Genomic DNA, 27,270 nt, shown 5'->3' with positions numbered 1-27,270 from the left:
AGTGGTCAAGAGGGAGAAAATTCAGCTCAAGCCAAACTGAAGCATTTAGATATTTTACTGCTGCATCCTTTTAGTCCTCTCTCAGCTTATAAATATTAATTTAAAGACTACCAACAACGACAGTAAACGGATTTAGGCATAAAACTTCCTGTCAGCGGTGATTTGTGCCCAATAAAAGGAGAGCTGGATAGAGAAAGCCTGCTTCACTAAGTTTATGATAGACATTGAAAGGCTGCCATCAAAATAAAAAGGCTTTCACTCTGTCCTGTGTTGTATTGGATCTCCCACACTGATGAGCATTGTGCTGGGGCTGCCTTGCTCCTTTCACATCCAGCTCACTGAGGGAAAGGTCTGGGGCAGGACCAGCACTGGCAGTGGTCAGCAGGATGGAAAGGCAACTTTTACAGCTGTGGTGCCTTGTAGCGAACACTGAGATTGAAAAAGTGGACAAAAGTCCATTCCTTTCCTACTAATATCCAACCTGAAAGTAGGAAAGAAGTCAGCAGGCACTGCACACTCTGTGAGTGTGCCTTTAAAATGTGACTTTATTATATTAATTATCTCCTCCTGATATAATTTCTGCATAGGAAACATTCACTCTAAACTATAATCTGGTTTATTTTTTGATAGAAAACAGCAAAAATTTTATCCCTTTTCTTTGTTTCTCTGAACAGCCTAGTTTCTCTTTCTTTGAGTCATAAGCCATGCTATTGCTGAGTAGACCGATCATGAGAAGCTGAACACCAGCTAAATATCAACTCAACATAACTCTTTATTTAATCTTAACACTTCATCCATACTTTAGTAAGTGAGCCTGGATAGAGCTGTTCATGTTTCCACGCGTTTAGGTCTCTGTAATGCCCACCTGGCTCGTGATCTTCCCAGGCAGATCCACAGACCAATACATACCTTATGTCTGACCTGTGTACAATGTTTATTTATCCCCAATCTCCATTTATTACTTGTACTGCAGGGGATGTTGTTACATGGTTCCACAACCTTTCTAGTTTGTCTTGCTCATCTGAGGCTTGCAACTTTAATATTTTAGGGAGGCAAATAAAAAGGTATCAACTCTGTAATCTCTATAAATCTCTCAACGGTTTGTCTGTGTGGGACCTCCCTCCTAGAGAAGCTGCTCTCTGTGGCTCTTCAGTTCCTTGTGAAGGCTTGGCCCATGGAGGATCACTGGGGAAAAATGGCTGCTTGGGAAAACCTTCTGAGTGGAGGGCAGTGGGAGGAGGAAAAAGGAACATGCATGTGAGGAAATACCCTTGTGAAAAAAGCTGAGAGGCAGAGCTACGCTTTGTCGATGGAATTAACATGAAGCGGAGGCTCTTAGAGAAGATCATTCTGAAAAGGAAGGAAAAATACATAAAACTTTGTTTAATTTATGGAATTTATAGGCTGCTGACCAGTAAGTATAAAGTTCTGTTCCCATGGTCCTCACTATCACTCATGTATTACTTGTCAGTAAATGTGGTGCACTCAGAACATAACAGCTACCGCAATATTTCTGTTCCCACTGCAGCTTTACTACACCCATGAAACTCTGTAATCTTTAAATTCCCTCACTGTTAACATCTGCTAAAACATTATTGGTCCCAGCATAGCCAAGCTGCTCTGAAATTACATTTAGCAGAGTAGTTAATGCTATGAGTATAATTCTAGAAGCAGCCATGTTTTAAAAAGGCTTTACAACTGGTGTGGTGTCTCTGCTTCGTTTTGCTTTCACTCCTTCCCCACTTCCCTGGTTTTTGCCAGTATCTCATCTGCAGGCCAGAATTAATCTTTAAACAATGTTTTCGGTTTTCTTTTGAGTAGCATTGTCATTTTGTTTCCCAGCCTTTGACTACTGCAGCAAACTTCTGAAAACACCTTTGTCTCACCTAGTTACAACATCAAATTTTAAGAGTTCAAGGGGCTGATGGAAGAAATTTCTAAAGCTTTAATGAAAAGAATATCTTTTATCACCCATATAGACTGCTTTTTGTTACCCAATATATAATCAAAATAAACTGGTTGTGATTATTAATGATGACTGCTCAAAATATTAATTTGCAGCTCGTAAAGAGCTCAAGAGTTCAGCTTTGCTTTTATAAGGAAATGTCAGACAGAGGGCATTTAACTAAATCAGGCAGTGTTGTAAACATATAATTATTCTTAAAAATATAAAATGCAAACACCCTAGAGTATTTGAAATTATGCTATGCATTTTTTTAGTATTATGTAATGTAATATATAGCTATGTATGGCTATATAATGCCTTATATAAAGCTTTATTTACAGATACTCAGGAAAATAACCACATTTCTTAGAAAAATTAATTTACATGAATTTTTCTAAAAAAAGTAAGCCCAAAACTTTCATTTTTAATGCAGTGGATCAAAACCCCTGCCTATTCAGCAGTTCCTCTTTCAGCTAGAAATTCTGATAGATATCTTTTTAAAAGCAGCCTTGAAATACACACATTCTAGATTACTGTTAAATGTTTATGTTGTTGTTAGATTTTGTATGTTGTGTATTTAGAATATTACTCTAAAAACTATGTCAGTTAAAAAACCTCCAGATTTTCTGTCCACAAAATAACGAACTGTACAATTTGCGATTTCAAAGAATAATTATTGTATTACCCAGCATTGCACAAGGAGAGATGGACTGCTAAATCAGTTAAATTTAACTGGTTCCTGATTCATGAACAGCAGTAAATGACATCTGTGCCAGATGGCAGTCAGCATTTGTGCACTGATATTCTGATTTTCCCTTCTCATGACCCACCCCGTCTCCATTACTATTTGCTGCTTAAGTGGCAGTGTCCATCATGAGATCATTTAATGCAGGTTAAAGCCACGCCAGTGAAGGAATTTCACAGGAACACCTTACAGGAGTTTAACACTACCACAGCAACAGCAGTGCTACATTCAAGATAATTCATTAAGTACTCTGCAGTCTAGTTTTATACTTCTGCCCCACATCTGTCTTATAGTGATGTATTTTTAAGATGATTTTTGTTATTGTCTTGTTTAAAAAGTGATAGCGTGTTTTCAGCAAATGACTAAATTAATGATTTCTTCATGAAGTCATTGCTATGAAAGTGTATATATCACAGTATGTTGTTATTTCAAGAAATGTGGTGTGATTTCTTTTGAAACTTTGCATGAGAGTGATGTTCAGGGCAATTCTGTTTGAGGCGTGGATCCCTTCCTTTCAATCTGTCATGTCCATGTCTCAAGTAGCTGCTACTACTGCTTGCCAGGAGGGGCTCCAAACCATATCAGTGACACTGTTCTCCCAGTAAGAGGCAATCACAGAGCCTTTGAGAGAAAAAGTGAGGAGCTGTTCTATTCATCATTACCATCACACATCAATCCCTGGGCATGTAATGGGAGATTATTTTAGAAAAGTTTTAATGTGGCTTTTTGTAATCAGAACTTAAATGCACTCCCCCCCAGCCCTGCCCCCGTCTTCTCCTATCATGACAGAAACTTACACAGAAGTGGGTAGGAAAAACCATTTTAATGCAACCATTTGGAAATTCCTACCCTCTCATCTGGAAATCTGAAAAAGCTGCAGAATTTCTCAGAAGCACCTATGCTGGGTAATTAACTTCTAGCATTCTTGTGTTGATTAAAACAGGACTTGTGACAAACGTGCTTTGTCTGGAAAGTCCCTTTTGGAAAAGTAAAACTCAATTCTAGCTTGGGGTAGGAATCTGAATTCTTTTTCAGAACTGCCTTTATATATAAAAAACCCCAACATTATTTTGAGCAGTGCCACATTTTAAATATTACTACTTTCGTAAAAAAGACATTATTTGAATATTTGCCTCAGTCTCAATACTGCAGTGCAACTAGTGTGGGACCATTTTGGAGGAAGCCATGAGGCTTGTGGGTGAAATGCCATCTGAAGCGGAAGCACAGCATCTATAAGGGCAGTGGTATCTTCTGTGTCATACTGTACAAAAGGCTTCTCTTTGCTGACATGCTCATAAAACCCTACAAAAGTAATCCTCAAACAACTGTAGAGCTAATTGGCACTTGCTGAGGGGTGGGATGCTTGCATCATTTATGATAACACTAAACCCAGTACTTAGCTGTACAGAGTACTTTCATGAGCCTTGATTTTTTTTTAAACTGCTGAACAAATATTTGTTTATTCCATTACTTACTGATTAGAATAATTATGACCTGACTTTATGATGATCAATAAATGCACAATATTCTCCTCATTTATTTTATGTGTAACTCCAAATATCTTAAAAGCTGACACTTGCACAAGCTCCCTTTCAGGAAGTCTCCAAAAAGTCATATATTGGAAACAGAATTACCCTGCTAGTTATGGTAAAACCACATTGTGCATACTTTTCAGGCTGTAAGGAGTAAATTAAGTTTGTATAAGCTATAAATCACTGATGGATCCTGGAGTCCTGACTATAAATAGTAATGGCCCTCTTTTGAGTAATGCATGAGATTAAAAAATAATAGAATACGAAATCATACAATAAATATACAATTCAATATATAACTGTGTAAGACATAAAAGTGGTAGTGGGCACTTGTGGGCAGAGGAGAAAAGCAGGCAGTAATGGATCCATGCTTCTGCATGTCTGTTCCAAGCTTGAAATGTCTCAGCCTGTTCCCCTTTAGACTCTACTTTTGCCTGTACTCCTCTTCTGTTTAGTTTCCTTTTCTCAGTCCCATTCTCCTCACATAATCAGGTTCAGCATTACATCCTAGTCCTTCTTTCACACTCATGAAGAGCCCTAAAGTAAATGTGTCATAAATTTAGAGACAGCTCTTTGCTTACTGATTAAATCTACTGGATTTCTCACTCTAGGCTCTAACTTTCTGGATAACAGTTTGGGAGCATATGACCTAAATTATCGAGGAAGATGAGGTGTTTAACTGCTGAATTAGTTTAAATTCTGGCAGCCACATCCTTCAAAGTTAAAAACTGCAGTGCCTAACTAGGACTGTCTCTAGTTCCTGGTCCAAACTATATATCTTTCTCTAATTGGATCAAATAATTTAAAGGCATAACATGCAATATAGTTCATTTCAGCATTTGTGTAGTTTTGAGGGATTCTTTTACAACTGGAAAATTTAATTACAAGGAAGGCTCCTCTTGGAAAGCAACAGTCAGCAACAACACTACCATGGCTATTGCGCACCACAACAAGACACTGACTCTATCAGCCCTGGTAAGACCTAAATCATCATCACTGGGCTATGAATATACAGGGTATGGTCACGGGCAGGAATATCAGTGGTAGCTTCCTTTCTTTGTATTTGCAGATAGAGGAACTCTGCAGTGCATCCAGTCAAATCCCCCTAATCCCCCAAACCAAAACACAAGTGACCTCTCATCCCTTTGTCCTCCTTTCAAAAAGAGGTTCTTAAGAAAACTTTTCTGTCTCCGAAGTTGAAATCAGTGTAGTGAACAAAATCAGGAAGAACAGAGAAAAAGCTCTCAAATTCTACTGGTTGTTACAGTGCTCTAAATTATCAAATGAGTCAAATTGAGCAGGTCCTCCTGCTCTGGGGCTGACAAAGACCACAGCTCTCCTAGAAAAACAGCAGCAGAAGAGGAGTCCCAGATGAACCCATTGTCCTGACAGTGATGTATCCTTCCAGACCTTCCACCTGCGTGCAGATCCGCAGCCAGGACTTATGGCTGAGCACCTGATGTTCTGAGCTGTGCCTAAACCGGGCATTATTCTGGTGCTCCTCCTGCAGCATTGCAAATGAGAAGTGCAGCTGAAGCAGTGCTTGTATTTACAAATTGCAGCTCACTGTACCTTCTACACTTCAAAGGAGGAGTAATATGTGATAACAGCATAATGCTGTTATTATGATAATGATGATTAATACACAGCCCTGAGCGATGCTAGTCTAAATGCTGAGCTCCACTGCCGTGTTGTCTATCAGAAAGCTAACTGAGAAAGAGGCAAAGGATTTCCTTAGATGGTTTTTAGGAAGAAACAGAGAAAAATAAGTCTTTGATTCCTAATTACAATCTCTTTTGAACAACGTGCAGCAGTGTTCCATTTCAAAATGACTGCTGCTTTCAGCTATTTGTAATGTCACAGAGTAACCAATAGATAAATAAATAAAGTCAAAAACAAAATACAATTTTTTAATTAACCTGAGACAGCATTTTATTTTGGGGCAAATAGTAAATTTTTTGAAGTGTGGTCTGTGGCCTTCTTTCAAAGTACTATTATTAAAGACATCTCTCATCAGGCTCAAGTACTTCCAAGCTCTTTATGCTGCTCCTGACTTTTAAATGAGAGGCTGACATAGAAACGAAAGTCTTTCTTATTACAGCTTGCAATATGTGCTCACACAGGGTTTACTACGAAATCATGGATGATTGTTTGCTGTTAGCATAACAAAACCTTCTGTATTATTGGTATACAACTGCAATAAATCCATACTGAATGATAACATTATTTTACAGAGTTAATTAAATTGAGGGTTACAATTAAATTGTGGCACTGATGTAGTCAGTTACAAAGTTTTACTGAGGGTATAGACAGTAGAACCACCTGTGACAGCCCTGTTTTTCCTTCCCAAGCTCTAGCCTTCTAGCACAGAACTTCCTTGGCAAACTGCTTGGATTTCTAGTTTTGCTTCTTCAACAAAAGTCCAAAGCTGCTTAAATGTCTTACTCACCTAGAAACCTAGAAATGTCTATTGAAATTAGCAACCAAGCTAAGTACTATAGGGGTGTGATTTATATTTATGGCACTTTAAGACTCTTTTACCCTTTCTGGGCAGTGGAAAGGTAGGTCAGAAAAAAAAAAAAAGAGAATCAGGCCTTAGGACGATGCTATTTATAAAACAATATATAATCAAAAGAGAATGTATTAAAATGGTAGCAAAAAAGTATTTAAATCCATGTCCTCCTGTATTATGTCACAATTTTATTTTTTTTGTTAATAGATTTCAGAGTATAGTAAAAAAGGTATTTTTGAAAATAATTGTTTTATATAAAAGTTGAATTAAAATTTATAGAGCCATGCTGTAATAGCATTAAGACACTCCTGGGCATGTTTTAATGGTCCATTAATACTCCCTTCTGGTGACTGAATGCATGAGGCTGCACATCCACAGTATGTATTAGTGGACCTCTGAAACATGTCCTGCCACCTGTTAATACTACATTACAATGGTGCACTACCTGGGAAGCCTCAGAAATAATTTCCAAAAATTGGGGAAAATGTTTTTGAGCTTTGTAAAATATTATGTTTAATTGCCTGTCTGTGCTTATTGTATTGTTCAAGTATTCAATAAATAACACAATGGCATTAGAGCAAATAAACTCAATAAAACTCGTAGAAAATGATCTGGTTTTAAATATTAAATTACATCCTGAACAACATGAGCAACCTCTTGAGTACCTGCAGAATGATGAATCCTTGTATTGAAGAGATAATTGGTAAATAGAGTGTAGCTTAAGAAAGGTTATGAAGGAAGAAGTTCAGTAAGAGATGCATACACATTTCTGCTCTACTATTTCCCTCTTCTATTTTTATCTTTAACTCTAACCTGTGCTTATTTTATCTATTGGAACTCTTCTTTATTCTTGCATAATAAGGACTTTGAAATACATTTCTGCTCTACTATTTCCCTCTTCTATTTTTATCTTTAACTCTAACCTGTGCTTATTTTATCTATTGGAACTCTTCTTTATTCTTTCATAATAAGGACTTTGAAATACAAGAGGTTGTGAGTCTTGATTACCTACAGCAGAATACTATAGATGCTCATTAGAAAGAACTTCAGGTATTTTTAACTCAGAAGGGCCTTTCAAGAAGTCTTATGCATAGATAAGCCTCTTGAGAAAAATACTTGAGCATAAACTAAAATGCACTCCCACTCAGAAAAGCATTACAGTTTCTCCATGTGCTTAAGTTCTACTGAGCTCCAGCAGAAGTTACATGTTCCTAAAGATAAGCACATGTGTGGGCTTCTTGCTGGAAGGAAATGCACTGATGCTGCAAAGCCAGTTTGTAAAGCTGCCTTCTACATGATGCCAAGGAATGCTACATATTAAAGAGCTGGGAAAAACAAGTTGGTGACAAGTAAGAAAGGAAAATATTTCTAAAATACAGTTTGCTTACCTTAATATTCCATATGCTGTAAATTGTTTTTTTACTTGGTATCTCATCTAAAAATATAATTGAGGAGAAAGTGAACTTACTGCACATATTATGTTCCTCCTCTCCTGCATTTTGTGACTAGGTTATTTTATTTCCCTGAGAGGCCTCTTAGACAACTGGACTAAACAAATTGCTTATTAAGAATAAGTAAAATGCATCTTGTAAGAGACATAAGCAACTACTTACTAGGAAGATTTTTTTCTTGGTCCTTTAATAGCTGATCATAAAATTGCAGCATCACGTTCATCTGAAGAAGGCTGGGTTCTGAAACATTTTGTGTCAAACTTCATTAAAAAAGTCTCTTCCCAGTGCTACCTGTAATAAAACTATGTTTGTTGGGGTTTCTGATGCTCTGGAAGAGATGATTTTCCAAACACAATTACCTGCAAAAAAGGCCATTTATGTTAGCAAAAAATGGATAGACAAAATTTTAAGGATCCATATTCTGGCATTTATGACACAATTAATTAAACATATGGAAGTCCAGACAGAGTCTGAATTTTTCAAGCACTCTGATATGTTACAATATGGACTGAATTTCCCCTCTTGCCATATCTGGAAGATGCAGGTCTATGTTCACAAGGACCATGACAAAAACCCTCTACCTTTCCTGTCAGTGAAAGACAATAGAAAGGCTCCAACTCTTGAGCAAATTCCTCAGCCCCACAGAATGGGCCCCAGCTGCTTGTGATCCCAGTTTGTAAGAGGGTGTACACCTGAACATCCTCTGCTCGAAGCACAGCAGTGCTGGCAGACCTTCTGATCTCCTGGATGAGTGGGTGCACACAAGATGTGATGTAATCCTTTCAGAATGGGTCCAGGAAAACTTCCATTGCTCCTTGACTACAAAATCTTCAGAATCCCCAGGCAGATCACTGATTTCTGTACCAGAGGCCATCATCCACCTGCCTTCTTCTGAAAAAGCTCTGCCTTTCATCTTTGACCTCTTTTATTTTTTTTACAATTTTTAAACTTTTTTTTACTTTCACAGTTTTGCTTTCCATTATTTTTTTCTCTGTCTACTTGTAATTTTTCTCTTTGGAAGCCCTTTCCTGATTCCAAAAGTAATGCTGGCCCCTTACCAAAAATAGCAGATGTCAGGATCTCGTGATTTGGTTACCCATTAAGATAAAAGAACAGTGATAGTGAGCCTGCTGATATGATAAACTCTCTTACTGTAAATGCCATGCAGACTTTAAGAAAACTTTAGTGATTCATTAAACTCTAAGCCAAGAATGAAAAATAATTGTGGAGTTGGAATATTTGTTGCAGGGTACTGAAATGGTGATAGAGAAAACACCAAAACAGCACCAACCAGAAAATTCAAAAGAATATACATAATTATAGGGATATCCCAAGACCAACAGGAAAAAATACAGATAAGAAAATAAATCAAAGTTGCCAAGAAAAACTTCCTGACATTGAAATGCACTAAGATTTCAGCTCATCTCTCAGGGGAACAGGGAGGCCCATCACTTGAAATGTTTAACACCATACTGGAGGAATCACTAGAAAAATGTACTACAGGGAACAACTTGTTATTGGCAGAAAGATGGACTGAATGCTGTAAAAGGGATTTTCTATCTCTAATGTTTACTTTTTATGATAGTCATTTATGTTTTTCCTCCATTACAGGTAGAGAAAAATCTATACAAGTTATTGGCTCTGGCACAGCATACTTAATTTCTGTAGAGCCATGTATCTGGGGCACTCAAGCAAGCTCAACACTACTTCTTGCCTCTTCTTGTGCATTTTTCCACATACACTGTGAGGTTCATTTTAGTAAAAATGGTAAAATCTTCACAGCATATTCCCAACAGCAATGCAAAACCCATCTAAGCACCCCAGGTTTGGATTTAGCTCAAACTAAAGGTGGACTAAAGTGAAGCAGAAAATCATGTCATAGGGAGAAGTAAACCAGCAGAAGCATAAATGAAACATTCATAACATGAGAAAGAGAAGGAGGAAGACATGATAGGGGAAAGATTTGGAAAAGTGGGAACTGCACATATCCGTGACAGAGGATGGTTTGCAGGTTTTTGGAAATCACCTAGAGCTATGAGGGCTGGGAGAAGTTGCTGGGAAATGTTGGGCAAGGTGATTCTCCTCTCCAGCAATTCCAGCTTTTGAAGGACATAATTTCCCACATCCCTAGGGGATGAGCTGCAGGGTGCAAACACCATTATTATTAGTACAGGTGAATCAAAGAGAAAAAAGTAAGGGTAAAACTACATCTGGCGATGGTTTCTGTTTGCCCTAGCACAGTGTAGGTGGTTGGAGTTAAAATTATGGGTGTTAATCAAATGAAAGCAAACAAATAATAGTCCTATTTTTGTATGCAAAACCCAGGTTCTGTCATTCAACCCAAATCCTTTTCCTCACAGCACCAAAGTCAAAACACCAACTTTAAACAGCAGAACAACACTGAGTATGCTAAAGGTTATTTCTCCCCATCCCTCCCTGTCCTCTCACAACCCACACTGAAGGGCACCAGGAGCCTGGGCTGGCTTTAGTGTAGCAATGCTACCTGAGGGATGCCAGGACAGAGGTGATTCTGTGTTGCCCCTCTGGGGACACTGCAACATCTTGGCCAAAAGGCATCTATTTTCCTCTGGAGAGAAGTGGGATGAGGAATGGTTTACAAAGACATAGGCCTCTTGTTTCTGCCAAGCAGCTGAATGTCCCTGCCTGACTGCTGAGCAAAGGGTGTGATTAATGAAAAGATGTCAGAATGATAATCCTTACTATCAGGAAATAGTGGACAGGATTTTTTTTTTCCTTTGGCAAATTGGGGGGTGGTGGAAAGAGTGAGAACAAAATAAGAAAGCAAAAAGGGAAACAAGGAAAAGGGAGGTGTTTTGAAGAGAGAAAACAGTAATATTATATATACACACATATATATAAGATACAACTTCCCCTCTGCCCACCTCTTTTAATGTTTCTCTGGTGGTGTAATAAGATACCTTCGGCGTTATAAATAGCAGCACAGATGTTGACAGAAAAATGCTCCCTTAATTACCATACAAACTGCTTTACTTGAGTGAACCGTTTAAAGCGGCCTCCAAAGGAAGTTCACTCAAGCAATTCCACAGATTACAGCTAATGAACAATATTTCCTCGCTCCTATTTAGTGCTCATTAAAATGTAAAAGCCTTTCATTTTCAACAGGCACACAATAAATAATTCCTCTCTCCCTTTGCCTGGGAGCAGCCAGGATGGAAGCGGGGAGGGAGGAGACGGCAGAGGGAGGCGGGGGGCTGCAGGAGGCAAATAAGTGGATTGGAGAAAAGCAGCCAATTCATTAAAATCCCTGGAATCAGCCATGACTGCTGCTTGTTGGGAAAGGCCTTGTGTGTGTTTGGAGCTCAGCAAGCAGGCTGGGAGCTGAGCAGGCATTTCCCACCCATCTTGGATGAGCAACACACCACTCTGCTCCCAGGAGGAAGCCACCACTGCCAGGGCAAGTGGGGGCAGAAATTGCCTCTGTACTCCCATAAAAACAATGTGGAAAACTGGGAGGGGACAAAATATGAAAATGCTGCTATGAAATCTGACAGTCTAGCTCTGGTTGATGCTTGTTTGGACCCAGTTTAAAATTTCTGCCTGGCTTCAACCTTGCAACCCATTGTAGACCATACGTTTTGTGCTTTGTTTGAAGCCTACCAAAGCTGAATTGGATATTTGCAACATTGGAAATTTGCTTCATTCTTTAGTTCCTGAGATGGAGCAGGTACAGGGCTGAACTTCAGGGTACTGGCAGGTTGGAGAGCAGACAGGTCTGTGTGCATTAGGGCACTGTGAGATGAAGGAGCCCATGGGACGCTTCGTAGCATCTTCCAGCACCTAAAGAGGCTACAAGAAAAGTGGAGAGGGACTTTTTGCAAAGTGATAGGACAAAGGGGAATGGCTTTTAAGTGAAAAATGGTAGGTTCAGATGAGATATTAGGAAGAAATTCTTTACTGTAGGGGTGGTGAGGCCCTGGAACAGATTGCCCAAAGAAACTGTAGATGTCCCATCTCTGGACATGTTCAAGGCCAGGCTAGATGGGGCTCTGAGCAGCCTGGTCTAGTGGAGGGTGTCGCAGCCCATATCAAGGGGAGCTAGAACAAGGTGGTCTTTAAGGTCCCCTCCAATTCAAACCATTCTATGACTCCATGATTCTATGATTATCTATTCCTTTGCCATCAACCTACTTAGGATTTTAGATTAACTTACAAAATAAAAAATTTTAGAAGCCAGTTAAACCATGAACCAAAGCCTTAGCAAGAAAAAAATCACCTAAAACCAAATTCACCTATCTGAATTTATTATTTTAAGTAGAATTGCAGTTAAGTGGATGGATGGGAAATGCAGAGGTACCAGCTGAATTGAAGTTAGTGTGCTCACAGATAGATGGCACACAGAAACATTCTCTATTAGTTTACATAAGAATTTTTGAAGAAGCAGAAGATATGAACCAAAAAGTTAGCAAGCCACTGAGTTGCTGTGTAGATACTAGTTGCAAAACTGCAGGAAAGAAAGCTTTTTTCACCCTCTTTTAAGACGAATGGGTAAACCAACACCCTAATGCAATACAACGCTGATGTTAAGCTGGGATATGCAGCAGAACTTAGCTGAAAGGATACAGAAATAGAGGTTAATAGGCTGCAATTATAGATGAGAACCTGACAGAAGCATGACTCCTGCTTCCCTCATCTGTCAAAAACCTCACAGCACCCATCCCACTATTTTGGTTATCTTAATTTACTTTTAATTTGTTTTGTTCCTTCACACTTCTGTCTGAGGGGCTTCACAATCCCTTCTTGCAGCCCAGCTTCTTTCTACCCCTACTGCTGGTGCTGTGCTCCCTTCTGTCCCCATGAGCCAAGCCACCCCTCCACAGGGAAGTGAATTAGCAGCAGTGGTAGCTGTTCCATCAAAGGCAATGTATTCCTGGGGGGGTTGTGTATCTCAACCTTGGCAGGGACTGCCAGAACAAAATCCCTGATATTAGCCTCCCTGAATGGAGGCAACAATCTGAGTAGGATAAAAACCATCAGAGCTTTCTCCTGTCTTTAATTTCAAGGCTTAAAAAATTGACAAGTGTATTTCCTGTGGTGATGCTAGTATACCCTATACCTGAGCCATAAATAAGACTGTGGTGGTATTCAATCATCAGAAAAGAAAAAAGAAAGCAGAGAACTAAGATCTTATATTGACCTAAGCCTCAGACTTAGATAAACTTGTCAGCAATATCACTTTGTGGTGACTTTATCTTTGTTAAACTTGTGCATGGGGAAGATGCATTCTCACAGCTTGCAAGAGCCACTTGCTGCATTGCCACACTTGTGCAGAAAAATTGAACCTTGGCTTAAGGATGCAGTGACATTTCTACATTAGGATGACTACTACAATAATATATTTTGTCTGAGAAAAATATTTGCAAATAATAATTACAAGTGGAGTGCAGAAGAACTGGAAACCAGATCCCCATCCTGCCCATGTCCTTTCAGCAGAGGTGATGCCCATTCTTACTGTGGTCCCAATGACCAAAATATCTCTGGGTTTGTGCAGTCATGAATGGTGCAACTTATTATCTCACCCTGCCATGCCTCCTGTAAGCATGTAAGAGGGAACTTTACTAGCAGTGCAGTATTATTGATGCTTTCAACACTCTGTACTTGGTTTTTAACTAAGGTCATTTCAAATCAGTCTTTAACACCCATCTCATTTGCTTTTCTATACTTGCCAATTTAGTGTTGTATTCACAGCGATTAATTAGTTTGTGGTGAAGGTTTATTAGGTAATCTTTCTGTCAATCAAAAATCACAGAGGTTTCTAAGCAAAGAACAACCAAAGATTTTATAAACATAAGGAACTGGTATTGTTACCTTTGTGTATGAGAAGTAGAAGCTTTGTCTTAACATGTGGCCATGTACAAAAGACTTTAAAGAGTGCTTTTTATTCATGTTCCACCATAAAAGCAGCTTGATTCCCTCAGATCTTATTTTTTTAAACAAGAATTTAGGAATACTTTTGCTTTCTCTGCCTGTTTACTGCTTGATGAATTTGTAGGGCTGTTTTAGAAAACTGATCAGCAGACTTTAACAAATTAAAAAATACTGTAGCTCACCATTTGTGAAATCTGCTATGTAGTTTATTCATCTCAATATGACTGAAAACGAGACCAAATGTAATGAATTTAAAAGCACCTTCACCTGGAAACTCATTCCAATATTCATATTTGGGAACACAACTTGTGTATATACATATATATGAAAATAACAATTTAAAGATATTTCAGATTTTACACCTTTATATGTGGAATAATAACTGAGATTCTTTTAAGGGAGAGAAGAAAGATTACATGAAATTAACTAATTCTAAAAATGAAGAATCAACAGTACACCATATAGGAAATACAGATTATTGTCCACCTGCCTTCTTTATGCATGTTTTTACTAACTTTTTGTATTGTTCTGAGTATTGTGTGAACATTTACTGCAATCTGTACTACGTGATTTTCTACATACAAGTTTTCTTTTTGACAGCCATACTTCAAAACCAAAAGTGGCAAAAAATTGCAAGATCACTTTACTAATCTTCACAAACTTGGTGCTGTCCAGAAGATCTTGAACCTTACAGTGAAAAATACAATGAAGGTAAATGGCTGTCTTGACCAGAAAAGATATTACATTGAAGAGGTTGGGAAGAGCATTTGGAGAGCTTAGCTGATTAAATTACACACTATGTAAATTTATGTCACATTCTGATTTTTACAGCACTGAGGAAACATGTAAAGAGACATAGATTAATAGTAAGAATTCGACTAAGCACTTTTCAGAGCCATTGCTGTTTTAAATTACATCAGTGCTTGTCTAAAAATGTAAAATTGTCTATACCACTGTGAGAATAAGCAGCAAATTAACTGGAGTCCTTCCTCTGTCACCTCCTTGAGAAAGCTGTGGGTTATTTCTATCACTCAGAGGTGATGAACAGGCAGCAGCAAAATCAGATGACAAATTCAGATGAAACTATACAGATGTAGCAGGTTTTCCCCCCCTGGCTAAATTCAGGAGTTCTTTTTGTGGACTCTGGGATTACAGATCTGGAGCTCGAACGGGAGATGGGCATACAGGGCCACAAATTGGGTAACTCTGACATAAGGACAGATAATATAAAACTATCATCTGTTGAATATATAATCAGCATATTTAAAAGCAGCTTTTCAAAATTAAAAAAGAAAAAGGCAAGTATAGGTCTGTGATAAAATTATTACAGCACATGTTCTACAGCTTTGATAAACACCCCTTCCCCACACCCACTCCCACACACAAAGCCAATAGAGATTTATTTTAGCTGACTAACATGAATTTACAGACAGAAAACAGACAGGTTTTAGCTCAGAGTTCACCCACAGACTAGGCCTGACTACAGTTCTGGAGTTTGTATTATTTTAGTGTTACAAATCTAGCAGGTATATGAAAATATGTTAAATATTAGGCTGGAAGCCAGAATAATGAAATTTCAGTGTATCTTTATTAATCACCATTTTTGGTTTTATTATTTCTGGTTTAGTTAAACTGCATTTTATTGAATTGGCTTTTGAAAAAGCTTTCATGGCTTTATCAAAAGTGGGAAGGCTCCATTCAGAGGCTTCCTTTCATGCCCAAGACATGAAATTGGAGCAACCAACAATTTGCACACATAATTCCAGCATACCAAATGAGGGAACAAAGAGAGAGGCAAAAATTCTGCCTTCCTGGTCTTATTGCAGGAGACCAGTGCAAGGGAAAAAAAAAAAAAAAGAAAAAAAAGAAAAAAAAAGAAGGGGTAATTATCTGTTTTCTTGAGGCTCCCCAGAAAGCTGAATCACCAGCTTTTGGTCTATGGGTATGCGGGAGATGCCGGCGCGCCTGGCATGCCTGTGGTAGATGGATGATACTGATGGCAATCTAACTGGAACATCCTGCCTGAATATGAACAACAGATTTGTCAGTGTGTGACAGGCTGACAGCCCAGCTCCCAGCTGCTTGTCCACTGTTGTTAAATCAGTACCTTGTCTAAGTGTTCAGCAAAGAGGCAATCTGCTTCCTCCATTCGTACAGGCAGGTTGCCAGTTAAAAAACAAGCATTGGCTTTAGGCTGCAGTGCCATAATGCATTGGAAAGATGCAATCTAAACCTTTGTGTACTCCTAAGGCAACAGAAAGCAGGATTTGGAAGTACAGGCTCAGACTTGAGACTATCCTTTTCAAAACCACAAGGATAACTCCACAGGGGGATCATGAAAGAAATGCATGAGAGTTTGAAAACTGTGGATGACTTAACAGAACTTATTTAAGGAGGAGAATATGGGTTATTTTGGTACCAGGGAAGAAAGATCATGTTACTGTACTCAAGAATGTGGCAGTATTTGTTTACAATATATTTTAAAGCAGTTTATAATTAATCAACAGTAACAATTAGCTCTAGGCTGAGAATTCATATTCAAAGATCCAATCCAGAAGCACTACAGGGGGAAAAACAGACAGACAGACAAAAAAAAAAAGGAAAAATAAAGAGGAAGACAAAAAAGAAAAAAGCAGCTTGTGTACATGGAAACTCTAAATTACAGAACACAACTAAAGGGCTTACTGGTTTCTGAAGCTTTTCTTTTTCCTGTGACAAAAAAATCTCCAGCTGGTTTCAGGTCTTTAATTTGGTAGCTGTTGGTTTGCCATATAAAAAAGAGGTTTAAAAAGTGTGACAATAGTGACATGAACTAAGAAAATCACAAACCCTAGCACTACCACTAATGTTTTCAGCTCTTGGGTGTGGTGTGTGAGGCAGGCTCTGAGGTGATGCTCAGCTATCTGAGAACTATGAATTTACACCACCAAATGCTGCATCACTTTGGAAGCAGTTTTAGTCTGTCAGATGATTCAGAGAGTTTATTTAAGGGTCTCCAATTCCAGATCTATACATCAGATCTCTGCTGGCTCAGAAAGAGCCATTATAGCCCATGGGATCAATAATCAGCACAGTCTTGTTCATGTCCCCTGTGCAAGAGAGGCTCCCGTGCAGTGTCCCTGGGCACCTTGCTTAGCACCCAGGAGCTCTCACCATGCCTCGTGCTTCACTCCCATCCCAGGCTACCAGCCTTGCCCAGCCCTTCCCAGCACTGCCCTACCTTGGGCAGAAAGTGCACTGGTGGTTTCATGGGCAGCCAGAGCACCTTCCCAGCATGGCATGTTCCGATGCCTTACCTTGGGCCAAGGATTCATATCCAAGTCCCAAGAATGCAGGTGCATAAACGTGTCAGGTTATGCACCTCTATCTTCTTTTTCCATGCAGTCCTAGGTCAGGTAAGTATTCCTGCTCAGAACAATGACAATGGGCACACATTTAAGCTGAAGTCAATGAGATTTAAATATAGGCTTGTTACCATCTCTCCCAATGACAGCTTAAAAAATTTCTCTAGAAATCAAGATAAGAAGAATTATATTCATATACACATTTACATATAGTCTTGAAAATGACCCATTCCAAAGTAATCACAGAGACTTCTAAAATACATTAGTTATCAATTTATCTTCTTGAAAATCCATAATATGGCCTTTAGAAAATAAGGCAAACTGGAGTATGAACAGACATGTAAAAAAAAGCCAATGCAACAGAATAATTTGTTTGCAGAATAATATTTTGCAACCTGTGTGGCCTACGTGGAATACATAATGGCTCAGAAAAAAAAGACAGTGGCAAGTTTAAGTTTGAATTCTCCTCTTGGTAAGAAAACCATGTCTAATTAATGCTGAAAGAAACTTTAGGTCACATCGCACTATCAAGCATGCTGGTACTTAATAAAACAACTACATCTTATGAATAAAATGAGAAAAAATTAAGCTAATATTCTATTATTGTGCCCTTCTTGATTCCCTTATAATTACCAAGTATCAAATCAATTTGTATGATGATATTTCCCCCTTCTCTAGCAGATATGTAAGATCTAGCAGAAGAGCAAGGTAATCAAACTACGAGCTTTAAAATGGGAGCACAATCTGTTTGTGGCTTCCAAGTGTGCTGTAGCAGGAGTTATTTTTGCTGTTTGTCACAGTCTAAAGGGAAAGGGGGCAAAATATTTATGTAAGAAATGCCTGGTCTGCAGCTCATGTCACTGTTGTTAGGATGTGTCATAAAATTCAAACATAATTCTGTGACAATTAGCTTCATAATAATCTATTCAGAAATACAATGCTGCATCCTGTGCCAGAAACTATTTTCTGCTTCAGTGTTTTATTGTGGCTGTATATTTTAAGGGAGCCAACTATTTTAAACCAAAGCTGCTTTTTAAAATTTTCCCCTATGGAAAAGTACGACATCAATGCACTCAGTTGCTATCCACTAGTGTTTTCCCATTTGGGGAAAAACAATTTTATTAAAAAATCAAAAATGCCAAAAGTATTGCTAAAATGTTCACTCTCTTCATGCATTTCATGTTGGGACATTTATAAAATACTATACTTACTTATTTTGCCAGCCTCCTCGATGGTAATCTTGAATTAAATTAGTAACTTAATGATCTTTTTTTCTCATTTTGTCCAGTTTGTAACCTGGCTAATAGCACCGAACATCTAGACTGCACCTTTATTTACAGCTACTTTCATGTTTCTTTCTCAAGGATAATGAAATTAAGCACCTTCAGCAGCTTGGCTTGCATAAGAATTTTTGAAGAATCTTTGTAAAAATGATAATTAACATAAAAATTAATATGGAAGTACTATCTTACTTCTTTACCATGATGCTGATGCTAATGAAAAAGTTACTGGGATGTTATTCTCTGGGCCAAAAAATAATAATGACAAAAAATTTATGACTGAATATTAACCTGATACATTTACACAAATCAGTGGAAAATGTTTCCTGAATCCACTGGGCTTTAGCTGTATTTTTAGGCAGCCTGTAAGTTAAAAGGATAAAAAGCCCTTGCATTATTTCATCGATTGTTTTCCCAATTGCTAATCACACACTGAATATATATATATAAACACACATATATATATATATATATAAAACAGCCTGAGACCTGGGAAAGGCCAGTGGTTCTGACCTGCATCTCCAGTAAACCCATGGCTTTGACCCTGGAGTTTCCTCTCTCTTCACTACATCCATTGCCAGGAACAGCAAAGAACAAACACTCTGCCCCTACCTCTCATTTTAAAATTCAGAGGGAAGAGGACTTTATATGCAGATAACTTTTTACCTTCATAGTTCCCACTTCAAGAAGATTTTCAGTCAGCATGATATGAATCCTATTTAACTATGCTTAAGATCTCTCATTTAGAGTTAAGTGGAAGAAGAAAAGGCAAAATTGTCTTTGCAGATGTTAAGAAGAAATTCATTGCAAGCAATCATCATTTAATATCCAGTGCTGACTTTTTGAACAAATGCTTACTCTAAATAATAAATCTAGTGAGTTGGCACTAACAATAATACCTTCGAATATGAATGAGGAAAACAAGAATATTAAAACAATTGAAACATTAACATACAAGACCCTGCTATTTACAGGGGGGAATGGCAGAGGACACTATGAAAAATAGCTGTGGCTTATACTAATTTTTGTGATCTGTCATCAACAGAGATGACTGCTGTCATGGAAAGAGAACTGGGTTCTTCTAGCCACCAGGTCCCTTAAAAATGAGCCTGCAGCATTTATTCTTTCAACAGTGTGTAATGCTGCTGAGCTGTCTCCATCCTGTCTCCATCAGTGAGTGCTCACCCACATGGCAGGTAGGCTGACAGGAGTCCCCCACTACCAGCACCCTCTTTCCCTCTGCCTCAGGAGTCTCACCAAGCTCTGCCAGAGCTTACCATGAGGACATGCCCCCCAGCCGCACAGCACTGGAGATAGAAATCTGCAACTGCAGCAGCTCCACAGACCCCAGGAGTGTTGTTTTTTGTCTCTAAGGCATGCCATTGAGATCACCTGGCAAGTTCTGGGATCTCTGAAGGTTTATTTTATCTTTCCTTCTGAGGCTGAAGGGTATTAGGTCTCACGTTCAATAGCAGGTCACACTGTAAACCAAAACATTTCACGTAAGGAACAAGAGTAGCATGCAGTGTAACCAAACTAATACCAGCTATGGATGTGAAGCCCACACATTGGAAGAAAATAGCTGCTTTTTTTCAAAGCTGATGACAGTGCTTTTCAAGGGTCTGGGTGTTGCTACAAGGCATGTAGGACTTGGGAACCAGGCAGCAAAATACCCTACTCTATTTTAACAGCACTTCTATTTCTTTGGTGTGTTTTGTATTTCACGTGTATATTTTTATATATTACACTGGATTAACCACATAATTTATGAAAATGGCTTTGCCTTAAAAACTGCCCTATTGACTAACTATGTAAGTAAAATAGAGGAAATGAAGAGTAATTGGCAGGTTGAAGACATGAGTTCCAAACAAAACAAGCTGTGACTTCAGGACTAGCCGTTAACCCCTTACCTGGCAGAAGCATCTGTTATGAACAGTGTAGGCAGCTCCTTTTGACCACCATGCTCCTGACTTTTGCAAACATACATTGTCTCCCAAGCATCTTGATGCTGACAGATATAAAAGGAAAATATTAAGGGGAGAAGTGAAATCAGGATTGATCTAAACCCATGGATTGCTCTTGTATTTGGGCTGGATTAAGGTTACACCTTGAAGCTGTCACAGAAAATGAGACACAAATGGATATACAGACAAATAACACAGAGGAATAATCTGGGTTTTTTCCAGAAGAATAGTATCAGAGACTAAATGCCTTTGCTAAGGTGCCAGGGAAAGCCTGGTGTGGTCTCTAACTAAATGTCAAGAACAGTCCCTTAAACACAATGGTATCTATGCAAAAATGTGGTGGCTTTGAGAAACAGGAATGCAAATCCTTATATGCTGTGAGCTTGGCTACTCTTTAGGCATTATATCGTGATAAACTATTTTGCAGACAAGTGCCTTTTACATATAGACATATTCCCAACCTGCTCCAAGCATGCTGCTGCAGGAGAGGGCTGGAGGGCATAGCAGTATCCCTGTCCTGCTGCACAGGTTGAAGAGCAGCAGCAGAATCAATGTTTCCCAGCTTTGGGTACTGCGCCAACCTCATATTTCCTTCTGCCTGCTCCAGACCTCTCTCTGCAGGACCTGGCAGAAGTTGGAAAGCTGACTACTGCCTGTTCTATTACTAACATGAAGATGATACAGTTAAACTCCTGCTGCTGCAGCTCATTTTAGTGATCTTACACCAGTTCCCAGTAAAAGAGTGTGTGTTTTTTTTTTTTTTTTTAAGTCAACAAGTGGTTTGAAGTACCCTTGAGATCACTGCACTTCATCTTAATTATATATGAAGTACATCCACATCCTTACAGTGCCTTATTGGAATTTGGTGTGGCTTTCTCCTTGCCTTCTTGGGGTATCACCAGCACAATCCCACCTACTTTGAATATATCTAAGATATAAAAATCCAGGGCTTTTGAATAATGTGCAATATCCTACATTTGTTTCACAGCACACGATAAGGGAAGATGCTTTTAGCAGCATATTCCTACAGGCTGATGTTCCAGACACTACAATCAAATGTAAGGCTACATTTGGAAGCAATTGTTCCAGATGGCTGCATATTATGGAAGGTTCAGGTACACTACACAATTCAAGATTATAATAATAAGAAAAAAGAAGGATTTATTAATATTTTTGCTTATGGAAAAACTATAGTCTTTTCACAGGTGATGACCAACTATCCAGTCTTTTTATATATTCCCTCTCCCACTATCAGAAAATCTGACCCACAGTAAAGTTGCCCTTTGAAATCTTCCACTGGTACCAGCCTTGTCAATAGCTATATATAGATAAGGACTTGCCAAGAGAAAGGAAGAGAAAAGTTATTACAAATACTGTGTGAGATTGAGGAAGATAACAATGCCAGTCATTTAAGTCACATTTACCTGTGATTACATCAGGCTTATTTCAGTCATAAACTGAACTGTAACAACTGATCCCAAACTATAAAACTTTAAATGATTACATATTCAGGCAGATAAAATTTAATAATTTGAGACCAGATCCAATTGATGTCTCTTTCCTCAGATGGCTAATACCTACTCACATTTTTGAGGTATTTGAATAAAAAGAGCTGAAAAAAATTCTGGCTATACTTTGCTACATGCAAACAATTATATTCCTTTTGATTAACCACCTTCATTAACTCTCTGCTGCAGAACATAACCTCTAACATGAAGACTGGCCTGGTATCACATGGGACATATCCAAACCTGAAGCTTTCAAATATTTACTCTCTTGGAAGCACTTGCAAGCTGTAGTGGCCATTCCTGCAAGGGAGGTCACTTCAGGAGGTTCAGGCAGCCATGCCCCATCTGTCAGGATGCCCTAAGTTTGGCTTGCCTTCAGGGACAGAGATGTCTTTCGTGGGCAGGGGCTTCAGTAAGAACCCTGGGACCTGCCATCCCTACTCTTGAAGCAGTAATAAACCCTCCCTAAAGTTTGGAAAGCAAGGTCTCATCTCATGAAGATAATTTGTACACCAATGGTCTATGAAGCAGATGGCTTTACAAAGCAGATTCTTTTCTTTAATGATCAGGAATCAATTGCACAGGTTTCTGCTAATCTTTGTATGCATTTTCATATCAGTCTTTTCCTTGTGCCTTTCTACTGGGGAAAACGGAGATTCCTGCATTTTATTTCAAGTGTAAAAGCTACTGCCAAAATTGCAGTTGTCTGGTGTTTTGTCAAAACTTGCTTTTTAAAATTCATGATTTGCCTGGAAACTTTATTTAAAACAATTATGAAGGTCTAACAGTTGCCATTCCCTATGAATGCCCAATACTGACCACCTTTTGCCTTGTTGCACTTGATACCTGAGAAGCAAAGCTGCTTCTATTTGTCATAAATGTACACTTTGCAACAGGGTACAGCTGTGAGATATCTTTCTCAGTAGTACTGGTGGATTGATGCCTTTTTACAAACAAGTACTTCAGAAAAGACTTAACTGAATAGTCCTAAATTATTATATTTAAAATATAGAAATTATTGAACTATATACTTCATATATTTTAGTGGAAAACCTGCTTATTTAAATACCCTGCACACACCAAATTTCCTGGTTATGAAAAAAGTGAAGAAAAATACTATTTGCTTTTAGGTAATCAGATTCTGTGAGATCTAATCCTATATCCTATTTATGGCTGTGCTAGCTATTCAAAATTAAAATGAACCTTTCATCCGTGTGTATCATAAATGGGCATTTATCAGGATTATATGATTTTGCAATCCATCTGAATATGTAACCAGAATTTGTTTTCTTTCCGTTTCACTATGTAATTACCATGCAACAATAACAAAAGTGACATGTTTGAAGAACAGATAAAATGCTGTAAATTGGCCAGTAATGGTGATATTTCCTCATCTTCTGAAAAACCCATTTATTCCCTCTCTCAACAAATCAAGGCATTGTCAGCCCATACTCATCTTGTGGCCAGAGGGGCCCTACCAATTTCTAGATGTAAGTGAATACTGGAATGCAGATGAGGGGTACTAACTAAGGCTTTCAACCCAGGCAGCTGGTCTTAGCTTGCCTGAATTTCTAAATCATCCATAATGGGGCCAAGACCTCTGAAGCACTAAAAAGAGCGAGCTGACATGCTGGACAAACTGTTAATTTTTTCCTGAAGAAGCTGCTATATTGCACATCTGTCACTGCTGTGCAGACAATTACTCGCAGAGTGAAAAAAAAAAACCTGCTGCTTGTTTCTCTTGTGTAGTTGTTAACGGGCGTGATGGAGAAACACAAGTGGCATAAGAGCCGCTACAGGAAAGCTTCTCAGCCTTCCCTCACCTTTTTTATCGAGGTCTTTCAGAAATTAAAGTGTTTGAAAGCATCCAGGCTCTGTGGTGTGTGCCCTGAGCTGTGGCAATTAAGCCCACACCTTAAGACACTTGATATCCTATGGCTGCAATAGAGGTGCAAGTTGCAAAGATTTGTGTACTTCAGCTACGAACTTGAAAGCCTTCCTCTTTGAATTGCCTCACTGCTCTGTAACACATGGGGGAAGGTTTACAGACACCATCGTTGCAAGATGATAAACAGAACAAGAGACTTGATGAGAATAAAAGTGCTAAAAGTGTTACTTCTCATGCTACATTTCTCAAATATCTACTAAAACATGAAAAAATGTTTAATTGTGAAGTATCCACAAATTTTACACCAAGAGGTGGTCAAACTAATCATTAATAACTGTTCTGAGCCAAGCAGGGAAAATGACTATCAGAGGTGGCCAACAAGCCTGTGCTTGGTCCTGGAGGGAACAAAAAGCAGGATGTGGGATGACATAAAATGGATATGGAAACCACCCAGGAAGGACCTCATAATAACATGAATCAAAGTTGGCAACACAGCCTGAAAGTCACACCCTTCAACCACCCCAGCTATTAAACACTTAATGTGAACTTGTATAAAATACTGTCCAAAGACAGGCTTACCTATGGAATGAGTTTAGTATATTAATCATTAAATCAGCATACAGAATGATAAAAACAACATCAAGTGCTGTTGCAAACATTCCTGATGGCAGGAAAACCTTGGCACAGTAACCTGCTGCCGGCCTACAAGCATTTCCCCTGTTTTAAGAAGTTACGTGACTCATATGCCAACCAAAAGATGAGCCTGGTTCACAGGCTCAATTTTGTCAACACTAAACTTTTCGAAGTCTTGACTCAGAACTTTTCTTTCATCAATCAATAATTTCAATTTAAAATAATTAAACAAATTAATAAAACAAAATATTACCGTTCTTTTCCCTTTCCTCTGGCACAGGAACACCAGACACAATTAGACGATGTAAAAATTTTTCAGGATAATACACAAACAGAAGTGGTGGCTTTCAGCAATACATCTGGTATTGCAGGAAATTTCCAGATTATACAAGGCATGACCACAATGCCTTATCCGAAGTCAAAACGAACACAAAAATTGAAATCCATTTCTAAGGAAGATGCGTTGATATCAGTTCAACATTAAGAAAGCAGTGGTGGACAGTCCTGCAGAAAAAGTTGACAGAGTGGGAAAAACAAGCATCTGAGAGCAGGATGACAAAAACCACGCTGTGTTCTGTTGGAAAATTTAAGAGCTGTCGAGGAATGCTCTTCTGTGGCAGTTTGATTGGTGTCTGGATGATTTATGCTATTTGACAACTTGAAGGCAGAAGATGACTCTAATGTATAGAGAAAAAGGTAAAAAATTGTTAAGAGTAGACCACACCCTTGGCAGATGGTGATACTATCTTGCTGAAGAGAAATTGGGATACGCTGAACAACACCAGGTATATAATGTGTGTGTGTTTAGCAGGATACAATCAGGAGCCTCTGTGATTCACTTGCCAGCTGATTATATATTATATCTGCTAAATAAAATAGTATTTATTGCCAGTTGACTCCAAAAAAACCCATCACCAAAACCTGAACACTTTCAGGAAAACTTGTGATAAAGTAGTTTTTGTTGCTTTAAACTGACATACTAAAATACAGTAAAGTTTACAAATTAGGGTAAAAATCAGGACACAGTAAGAGTATATTTCATTTATCAAGATTAGCAGTCACAAGAGTGGTCACTTGTGCCACCACAAAACAGATTTTAATGGTGCCTTGGACTGTGAAAAATGCCACAGAATGGAACAAAACTTAGTGCCTGCAGTGGCTCCTGCCTGACCAGCAGGTGATATCTGTGGCACCAGGCTGGGCACCTAGAAGGACAGTAACAATTCAATGCTTCCTTTGAAAACTCCTGCTTCAAGTAGCATCCTAAGTGGTGAAATTTGGGAAGAATGAACATCTCGATATCTGGGGGACTGTGATTTCACATGCCACATGCTGCCACACAAGGATACTCAGTTTTCTGTTTTGTTTCTGCGTTCCTTTAACACATATATGACCTAAAAGCAGTCGTGAATTTTGTTTTCACTTCTTACCATCTTCCCTCATGAAGGATCCAAAAGAGCTCAGCCCACTGGGACCATGTTTATGGTAGCTATAGCAGCCAAACAGAAGAATGACTGATTTGGAGCAGCCAGAAAGTTTTCCCCAAGACCCTACATAATCTCCTCTTCCACTTGACTTTGGGACTCTTAATTTTTCCTTCACTTCATCAGAGTTTACAGGGAGAAATAGCTGCTGAATGCAGCCCCATATGAACCAATGGAGAGCTTTCATTCATTGTGCACTTCAGAATATGCCTTTTATCCTGGGAAATTTCTTCAGACTATTTATCTCTAAAGGTATTTTTCAGAAACAATTAAGATCACAAAGGTAGTATATAAAATGTCACAGAATTTTTCTATGGCTTGAAAAATAATTATCAGCTTATTTGCATTGTTAAACATTAATTAGCTATGAATGGCAATTTTTTTTCAACACTGCAATACTTCAATTTCTCATTACAAAATAATTTCAGCTCTATTAATTAGTTCTAACAGTAACTCATACTAATGGATGACACCTTAAGTGAGCTATTAAATGCACTTTACCACTGATTAGGAAGAAGACAACTAAAAAACCTGGCTAGGTTTACATAAAGGCAGAATATGAAACAATACATTGCAGATTTATCAATTTTCATGGAAGCAAGACACCCTCTCTAAGTCAGGCAGGCTCAGCAGAACCAGAAGTTTTGTCACATTTCTGTGAGGTTCATGGGGTGGCCATGTACCAAATGGCCCACTATTTAACCATTGTTTCCATTATTTTATGTATGACATTGTTCTTCGCAGAGAACTACACCTCTATGCATACACATGTGTTTGTGTAGAGTCATGCAGGCAAATAATTTTCTCAATTATACAGTAAATTCCATTATCTTTTAATTTTTTTTTTTTTTTTTCATTTTGCTTTTTCTGATTTACCTGCTCCAAACACAGCAAAGGGATGTGGTTCTGGCCAAAAATACTCAAAGATCCACTATCCTGGATGGTGACAAAAATCATAACAGAATACTTCTCTTGCTATGACATTGTAACCTTTTTGTCATGGGCCAGTATAATTAAGACATGTAGTGATTTCTTTCTCAAACCACTGCCTAAAAATCTGCATGTATAACCAATCCT

General features: G+C 38.4%; 1 long non-coding RNA gene across 1 annotated transcript; it reads right to left on the bottom strand.

The window, feature by feature from the left end:
• Window positions 1–285: 285 nt before the first annotated feature.
• LOC135298174 (uncharacterized) lies at window positions 286–25,385 on the bottom strand. Its single transcript, XR_010360168.1, has 7 exons — window positions 24,963–25,385; window positions 20,627–20,724; window positions 19,994–20,197; window positions 17,389–17,497; window positions 16,778–16,848; window positions 8,348–8,544; window positions 286–1,350 (listed from the first exon to the last, which is right to left on the bottom strand). It is a non-coding gene; the product is annotated as an uncharacterized LOC135298174 (long non-coding RNA).
• Between the last annotated feature and the right edge of the window lie 1,885 nt (window positions 25,386–27,270).

The sequence above is a fragment of the Passer domesticus genome, chromosome 3 (genome assembly GCF_036417665.1).
Source record: "Passer domesticus isolate bPasDom1 chromosome 3, bPasDom1.hap1, whole genome shotgun sequence".
In the NCBI taxonomy this organism is placed as follows: domain Eukaryota; kingdom Metazoa; phylum Chordata; class Aves; order Passeriformes; family Passeridae; genus Passer; species Passer domesticus.
The sequence above is the reverse complement of the archived record's forward strand: the minus strand, read 5'-3'. Positions and strand labels throughout refer to the sequence as shown.